Consider the following 9,218-nt stretch of genomic DNA (forward strand, 5'->3'; position numbering starts at 1 on the left):
TGATGTTGATGATCAAAGAGACAACCTATTTCACACGCGGTGTTTAGTCAAGGGGACTGCTTGTAGTCTTATCATTGATAGTGGAAGTTGCACCAATGTAGTAAGTACTATGTTGATCAAAAGGTTGCAAATTCCAACTCAAGATCATCCTAAACCTTACAAGCTCCAATGGCTCAATGATAGTGGAACAATGAAGGTAATTTCCCAAGCTTTAATATCTTTTACTTTGGGAAAATATAAAGGTGAAGTTCTTTGTGATGTGTTACTAATGCATGTTGGAGACATATTGCTTGGCCGACCATGGCAATTTGATAAGAGGGTTATGTATGATGACTATTTGAATAGGTATTATTTTGTAAAAGATAGTAGAAAAATCACGCTTGTACCTTTGAGTTATGCAAGTGTATTTGCTCATCAATTAAAGTTGGAGAAAAGAAAGAAAGAGTTTGAGGAAAAAGAGTTAAAAGACAAACAAGAGTTGAGTGAAAAAATAGAGAAAAATCAAAGAGAAAAAAAGAATGAAAAAAGAGATGAAATTGAAGAAAAAAGGAAGAGAAATAGTTATTTGGCTACAGTTGGAGAGGTGAGAAGGTTTTCACAAAAATCGATCCTTGTACTTATGTACAATGGAGGATTTTTGATCTCTAACTATAACAACCTGGCTTTGCCTGTGTTTTTCAATTTCTTTTACAGGAATTTGAAGACATGTTTCAAGATAAAGAAATACCTCCCATTAGAGGTACTGAATATAAAATAGACTTCATTCCAAGGACTGTCATTCCTTATAAGCCAGCTTATTGAGTCAATCCAACCGAGAGAAATGAAATTCAAAGGCAAGTGGAGGAGCTCATGGAAGGGCTATGTACCAGCATGTTTGAGTCCATGTTCTATAGAAGACTTATTGGTGCCAAAGAAAGATGAAACTTGGCGCATATGCATGGATAATAGAGTCATCAACAAACTCACGGTAAAGTATCGATATCCTATTCCTAGGTTAGACGATATGCTTGATTTATTGCATGATTCGTGTCTATTTATAAAAATTATTTTGAAATCTAGATATCATCAAATTATAATGCACGTAAGAGATGAATGAAAAACAACTTAAATATAAAGTTTGGATTGTATGAATGGCTTGTTGTGCCTTTTAGGTTAACTAATGCCGTAGTACACCTATGCGCTTAATATATAGTGTTTTGAGAAAATATATGAGAAAACATGTTGTTTATATTGATGATATTATAATTTATTTGAAGATTTTGCTTGAGCATGTGAAGCATGATAAATTAGTTTTGATTACACAGAAGAGAAATTTAATTTTAATAAGTGTAGCTTTTGCATGGAATTTTTTTTTTTTTTTGCTTTATAGTTCGTAAATACAGAATAGAACGAGATAAAAAGAAAGTCAAAGTCATTATAGATTTGCTAACACCAAAAAGTTTTTAAGGTTAGTTAGATTCTATAAAAGATTTATAAACGATTTTAGTACCATAGCTGCACCATTGAATAACTTAATGAAAAATAATGTTGTTTTTAAATGGGGAGAAATGCAAGAGAAATGCATCCAATTTTCTTAGGAAGAAATTAAGCAAACAATTATTTGTTAATCCTTGAAACAACTTTGAAATTTTGGTTCTCAATTCTCTCCTTCACCTCCTTGTGCAACGTTTTGATCAAGTCTGCCTTACTTGTGGTTGTGTCACTCACAAACATATTAGAAGGAATATGAAACAAATCAAGAGGCGTAAGTGGATTAAATCCATAAACAACTTCAAAAGGAGAACAATGAGTTGTACTATGAATTGCTCTAGTATATGCAAACTCTACAAATGGCAAACATTCATTCCAAGACTTAATATTCTTAGAAATAATAGCCCTAAACAATGCTCTTAATAATGTTCTATTAACCACCTCAGTTTGTCCCTCCGCTGAGGATGACATGTAGTTGAAAACAACAATTTGGTACCAAATTTACCCCATAATACTTTCCAAAAGTGACTTAGAAATTTAGCATCCCTATCACTAACAATTAATCTAGGGATTCCATGTAATCTTAGTACTTCCGTAAAAAATAAGTCAGCAACATGTTTTGCATCGTCTGTCTTGTTACATACAATAAAATGAGCCATCTTACTAAATCTATCTACCACAACAAAAATACACTATCTTTACCCTTTTTAGTGTGCGGTAAACCAAGAACAAAATCCATAGATATATTAGTCCAAGGTACATTACGTACATTCAAAGGAGTGTACAATCCATTTGGCTGTGATCTAGATTTAGCTTCTTTGCATTTAAAGTATTGACTACAAAATTTATGAACATCATGCTTCATTTTTTGTCAAAAGAAGTGTTCATGCAACATATTATAAGTTTTATTAATCCCAAAATGTCCCATTAAGCCACCACCATGTGCTTCTTTTACAAGCAAATCTCTGATAGAGCATTTAGGAATACAAAGCTTACTTTTCATAAATAAGAATTCATGAAACACATAATAATCATTTACAGTTGTTTTTGTAAGACAAGATGCATAAATAATTCCAAAGTCATGGTCATCTCGATATAATTCTTTAATATGCTCAAATGCAAGAATTTTTGCACTGAGAGAAGTAAAAAGATTGTACCTTCTAGATAATGCACCAGCTACCATATTATCCTTACCTTACTTATATTTGATGACATACGGAAATGTTTCAAAAAAACTCCACCCACATTGCATGCCTACGGTTTAGTTTGCTTTGACCCTTAAGATACTTCAAGCTTTCATGATCAGAGTGGATCACAAATTCTCTAGGCCATAACTAGTGTTGCAACACCTGCAATGTGCGAACTAAAGCAAACAATTCTTTATCATAGGTACGATAGTTCAATGCTTAGTTTTTCACTAAAATACATTACGGGTTTGCCATCTTGCATCAAAACAGCACCTATGTCCAAACCACTTGCATCACACTCAATTTAAAAAGTTTTATCAAAGTTAGACAAGACAAGTAATGGTGCATTGGTTAATTTATTCTTAAGCTCATTAAATGAATTCTCTTGCATTATCTCTGAAGGTGTTAATATAACACATGCGGAAGCAATTTGGATCTTAGGCACTCTTAGAACACCAATTATAGTAAATAACTAGCATGTTCATAAGTATTAAAACTTAATGAGTTTGAATACTAACCATTTGTAGTTCAAACTCTTTCTTCCTCACGAACCGGTTTCGAACCACCACTAGTGTCTTCTCTACTATCCTCCACTAAACTTGGGAGGGATTTTGTATATATGAAGAGAGTGTTTGTGAGAGGTTTTTCTCAAGGTTTTTCACCAAGAAGAAGAAGACCTTCTATGTATCATGATCACTCTATTTAAAGAGTCATGTTTGCATGTTCATGCAAATTTGAGATCACCAAATTTTGACACTTAAAATTCCACTCAAACTTGTGGGGTTTATTTGGCAAGCATGCAAGTTTGGTTAAACCAAATTTTGACACCTCAAAATTCCACTAACATGTATTTTTCCATTAAATGAAGTCAACTTTCTTCATTTTAATTCAACAATTAATTTGAATAATTAATTTTAAATTAAAGTAACATTAAATGATTAATTAAACTATTTAATTAATATTTAAAATTAATTCAAATGCCAATCTCAATCAATTCCGACACATAATTGATTAAAATATTTAAATCTTATTTAAATATCTCATATTCTCTCTTTTTGTTTAATTCTTAAATAAAACAAAAATGCGGTTAAATATATCGTATAGATGTAGCGCATATTCCCTAATTTGAATTCGAACACTTCGAACTAACTCGTCACACTATTCTATGGTTTAGTTCGATATGAGCTAGCAGAGGAACCTAATGGACCTATAGATCATGGGCTCCAACGATCCAAGATTAACCGGTTAAACTCATTAACCTGGTTAACCAACATTCGTTAACTACTAGGACACTCCACTATAGCCTAGTAGTTGCACTCCTCTCACTATAGATATATTTCTGTCCATTTGATATAACCATGATTAGTAAGTCTTCACAGGTTGTTCGTAACTAGAGCTAGATAAATTTACTGTTTTACCTCTGAAGTTATTTCTTGTTCCTTATGTCTCACTGGTCCTCTAATGAACAATTGGTTTGTGGTCTAACCAGTAAACCGAATCCCTCTCGGGCCAATGAGAGGGTGGGGCCCCTTATTCAAGACCTGGAGTCAGTGCTTAAGGGAACTACCTCTCTTCTATCCCTAAAAGTGGGTAGGAGTGAGTTCCATCTTGCACCCCACGTCCTCAGCCATTCACCCAGTCTTACCCCTGAAATGGGAGGCATATTGAGTCGGCGAACTAGAGCCACTCTCACCCATGAAAATCTAAGGATACCTCTGAATAAACAGGAGTTCATGGTTATCTCAGGATTAAAACCGAGTTACATAGGTTATTGAATGAAAAGAAAATCAATCTCAACAGTAAACGACATTATACAGTGAGAGTGGTTTTCTTCATGGTCCGATCTTATGCAATACTCATTGCATAGGATGCCCCCACTCACATGTCTCCACATGTATAATTTAGTGATCACATTCTTTATATCATATACAAAAGTGGGCCGCATCCATAGTGTCCCCAGAATAAGGTACTCAGCCTTATCCTTATACTATAGGTCATTTTGACTATATACTTGAGCTTGATCCACTCTTATGTCTCTAGTTATGTCTCTAGATATAGTTCAAGTAATCATACTATAGCCAGAGTGTTCTTAGTTTATTGGATTTAGATTAATGATCGTAAAGTTCACTTTATTCAATAACAATCTTTACTGAATAAACAACAATAATAACTTTATTGAAAATGAATATGTTTTTGTTTACAAACTATGAGTTTTAGGACATAAAACCAAACAATCTCCCCATTTAAAAACAACATTCCTTTTCACTAAGTCATTCAATGGTGCATCTATGGTGCTAAAATCTTTTATAAATCTCCTATAGAAGCTAGCTAACCCATNATAGGTTATTGAATGAAAAGAAAATCAATCTCAACAGTAAACGACATTATACAGTGAGAGTGGNTAACTATGAAGCCAAGAAAAGTAACTTTTTCCATACAAAAACTACACTTATTAAAATTAGCATAAAGTTTCTCTTTTCTAAGTGTAATCAAAACTAACTTAACATGCTCCACATGCTCATGCAAGGTCTTTGAATAAATTAAAATATCATCAAAATACACAACAACATGCTTTCCTAAATATTCTCTCAAAACGTGATTCATTGAGCATATAAATGTACTAGGAGCATTAGTTAACCCAAAAGGCATAACAAGCCATTCATACAATCCAAACTTAGTTTTGAACGTGGTTTTCCATTCGTCTCCTACATGCATTCTAATTTGATGATATCCAGATTTCAAGTCAATCTTTTTAAATAAACATGAACCATGCAATTTTTCAAGCATATCGTCTAGCCTAGGAATAGGATGTCGATACTTTACCGTGATTTTGTTGATGGCTCTACAATCCACGCCCATGTGCCACGGTCCATCTTTCTTCGGCACCAATAAGACTGGTACAAAACATGGACTCAAACTCTCTCGTATATAGCCCTTCTCCATAAGCTCCTCTACTTGCCTTGAATTTCTGCTCTTAGTTGGGTTGGCTCTATAAGCTGGTCTATTAGGAATTACTGTCCCTGGAATGAAGTCTATTTTATGTTCAATACCTCTAATGGGAGGTAGTTCTTTAGGGACTTCATCTTGGAATACGTCATCAAATTCCTGTAAAAGAGATTGTAACATACTAGGTAAAGACAAATTATTATCGTTAGAGACCAAACATCCTTCCTTGTACTTAAGTACAAAGATGGGTTTTTGTGAGAACATTGCCCTTCTAACCTCTCCAACTCTAGCCAAACAACTCACATTCTTTCCTTTTTTTCTAATTTCATTCTTTTTTTCACTATGATTTTCTTGTTGACTTTTCTCTATTTTCTCACTCAACTCTTTTTCCTCAAACTCTTTCTTTTTTTCTTCCAACATTAATTGATCAGCAAATACATTTGCAGAACTCAAAGGTACAAGAGTAGTTTTTCTACCATCTTTTTACAAAAGAATAACGATTCAAATAGCCATCATACATAACCCTCCTGTCAAATTGCCATGGTCGGCCAAGAAATATGTCTCCAGCATGCATTGGTAAAACATCACAAAGAACTTCATCTTTATATTTTCCGAAAGTAAAAGATATTAAACCTTGAGAAGTTACCTTCATTGTTCCACTGTCATTGAGCCATTGAAGCTTGTAAGGTTTAGGATGGTGTTGGGTTGGAATTAGCAACCTTTTGATCAGCATTGTACTTACGACATTGGTGCAGCTTCCACTATCAATTACAAGACTACAAGGAGTCCCCTTGACTAAACACCTTGTGTGAAATAGGTTGTCTCTTTGATCATCAACATCATTCTCTGTAACTTGAGTTTTAAGAAGTCTTCTGGTTACAAGTACCAAATGACTCCCATCTTCTAGTTCCTCCTCATTCTCCTGGATTTCCTCTTCAACTAGCTCATCATGGTCACTTTCCTCACTATCTGTGACAACTTGTCCATTCTTGATGATCATGACTCTCTTGTTAGGACAATCACGACCAAGATGAACAATTCCTTGACATTTCCAACATTTGATGCCTCTATTTCTTTCTCGAATCTCCTTATATTCCTCCGCTTTCTCTTTACCCTTGGAGGTCTCAGCTTTGTTCTTTTTGTCAAGATCATACTTGCCTCCAACTTTGAAATCTATATTTTCAATATTTACATTCTTTTTCCAAGTGTTGAAAGTAGTAGACTATGAAATATCATACCTCTTGGAGTTCTCCTTCTCCCAAGCTAGTTGCCCTTCGATTTTGACAGCAAGGTGTAACAATTCTTGCATATCAAAGTACGCTTGCCTATCCACTTGATGAGCAAGTTGTCGGTTTAACCCACCAAGAAATCTAGCCATTGTATCTTCCTCATCTTCATCAATACATGCTCTATTCATAAGGGTCTCCATTTCTTTGTAATATTCTTCAACACTTTTGGATCCCTGTTGTAAAGTATAGAGTTTTTGCTTGAGTACTCGAGAATAATGCTTAGGAATGTACCTTTTTCTCATTAATGTCTTCAATTCCTCCCACGTTTCAATTGGTTCTTCATAATTTCTCCTCCACTCTGATTTCAAAGATGTCCACCATATAATGGCGTAATCACAAAATTCAGCCACAGCAAGCTTCAACTTTCTTTCTTCACTGAAATTGTTGCAATCGAAGACATGCTCAATTTTGCTCTCATATTGCAAATACTCCTCTAGATTAGATCTCCCATAGAAAGTTGGAATTTTTAGCTTTACTCCCCCAACTCCTTTTTCTTTTTCTCTCTCATACTGGTACTCCCTCTCAATTCTTTTTCGTGCAAAAATTCTCTACCCCTTCTTCTGACTCTTCCTCTCCCTCGACCGACATCTCTCCCTCCCCTAGGACTATGTCCCGCTAAAAGGGTGACATTGTCATCTTCTTCATTTTCAACTCCTTCATTCAAGAGTACTTCCCTCCCTTGAAGATTACCTAAGGCTATTTCAATTCGCTCCATCCAGTCTGTCAATGTACTAATAACTTGATTCAAACGAGTAATTGTTCCGACCTGTGCTTCTCTCCAGCTAGCTTCATTGATCTCCCCTCCATTTCCTCCGTCTTGGTTCATGATTGTACAAACAGTAGTGAAATATGTTTAGGACCTCACACACTCAACTCACTGATTTTACACTCAAGGACACTCGTGTTTAAACACACAAAGGTAGGCTGTTTGGGAAAGTGACTAAATTATGATCAAGGTAGGCTAATATATCGATAAAGCAATTCTGATAGTAGCAACCTATTCAAGGCAATCAAGATAATTTAATTATGAAATAACAAGAAAATAAAACAAGACATGAAAAAAAAAAAAAAAAAAAAAAGGGACACGAAGATATTATTGGATATAATTGCACCCTGAAAAAAAAATCCAAAAAGAACGGTTCTAGATTTAGATGGATGAAGAAAAAGATGTGAATCGAAGTTTATTTGATCTTCAAATAAACATGCAAATGATCTAAACAAAATGATAAATATCGTTTATAATCACAATCGTAAGAACAAATATGATAAGATTTTTTTTTTCAAGATCTCAACGTGATCTTTAGGAAGAAAATGAGAACAAAGTGAAAAGTTGATGAATAATGGCGGAAATGACAGCAAGAAATAAATGGACAAATTTAAAGAAAAGATAAACAAGAGGAGAAATGAAAGATAAAATCAATTCTAGAGTCGGACACAAAGATGTAAACCTGGCTCTGATACCAAATTGATAAGGCAACCCTAATCCTCAACCCAACGATCCAAGCTTATGTTGAAGCAAGAACCCTTGAATCAAAGTAATTAACACCTCCTTATACGAAATTTGGATCAACCAAGAGATAAGGCTAGAATTAGATTATCTCTTACGATCGAAGATCTAGAAGCAAGATTTGGAAACCTTATTCTAAATTGAGTCACTCCATAATCTAACTTGATCAAGGCTTGATTGAATTGCTCGGGTGCAATTCTACCACAAGAATTGCTTGAAACTTAGTAATGACAAATATGATGCTCGGATTTCTAAGAGAAACCTCTCAATTTGAGATCTTAATTACATTCATCCACGAATCTGATTTTTACATAACATATTGTGGGTATTTATAGTCTCTCGACAAAAGACGTTTGTGGCTGGGATTCAATCCCGATCCCCTTTAATCTCCACAAATGATGAAGTCAATTTTGACCAATTGACCATTGCAAAATGAAATAAATAAATAAAACAATAAAATCTTTCAACAAATGTTGATATATTTGAGTGGCTAAAGAAATAAACTTAAAATCTATTAGGCTTCACTTGTGTAGGTTCAAACCGTGTTCCTGACATAAATATTCAATTGTACTTCATGAATCATGAAGCAATTGTACTTCATGAATCATGAAGCAATTGTACTTCATGAATCATGAAGTATGAATCTTCCAACGATCCAAGCCTTTGTCGAAATTGTGATCAACCAACTANTATGAATCTTCCAACGATCCAAGCCTTTGTCGAAATTGTGATCAACCAACTAGAATTAGAAATATCTCAAGGCTTGATTGAATGGCTCGGGTGCAATTCTACCACAATAATTGCTTGAAACTTAGAAAT

The 9,218-nt window shown here is 34.3% G+C and overlaps 1 pseudogene; it reads right to left on the bottom strand.

The window, feature by feature from the left end:
• Positions 1 to 5,000: 5,000 nt before the first annotated feature.
• LOC111784464 lies at positions 5,001 to 7,718 on the bottom strand (annotated as a pseudogene).
• Positions 7,719 to 9,218: the final 1,500 nt, after the last annotated feature.

Source organism: Cucurbita pepo, unplaced genomic scaffold (assembly GCF_002806865.2).
Source record: "Cucurbita pepo subsp. pepo cultivar mu-cu-16 unplaced genomic scaffold, ASM280686v2 Cp4.1_scaffold000205, whole genome shotgun sequence".
Classification (NCBI taxonomy): Eukaryota; Viridiplantae; Streptophyta; class Magnoliopsida; order Cucurbitales; family Cucurbitaceae; genus Cucurbita; species Cucurbita pepo.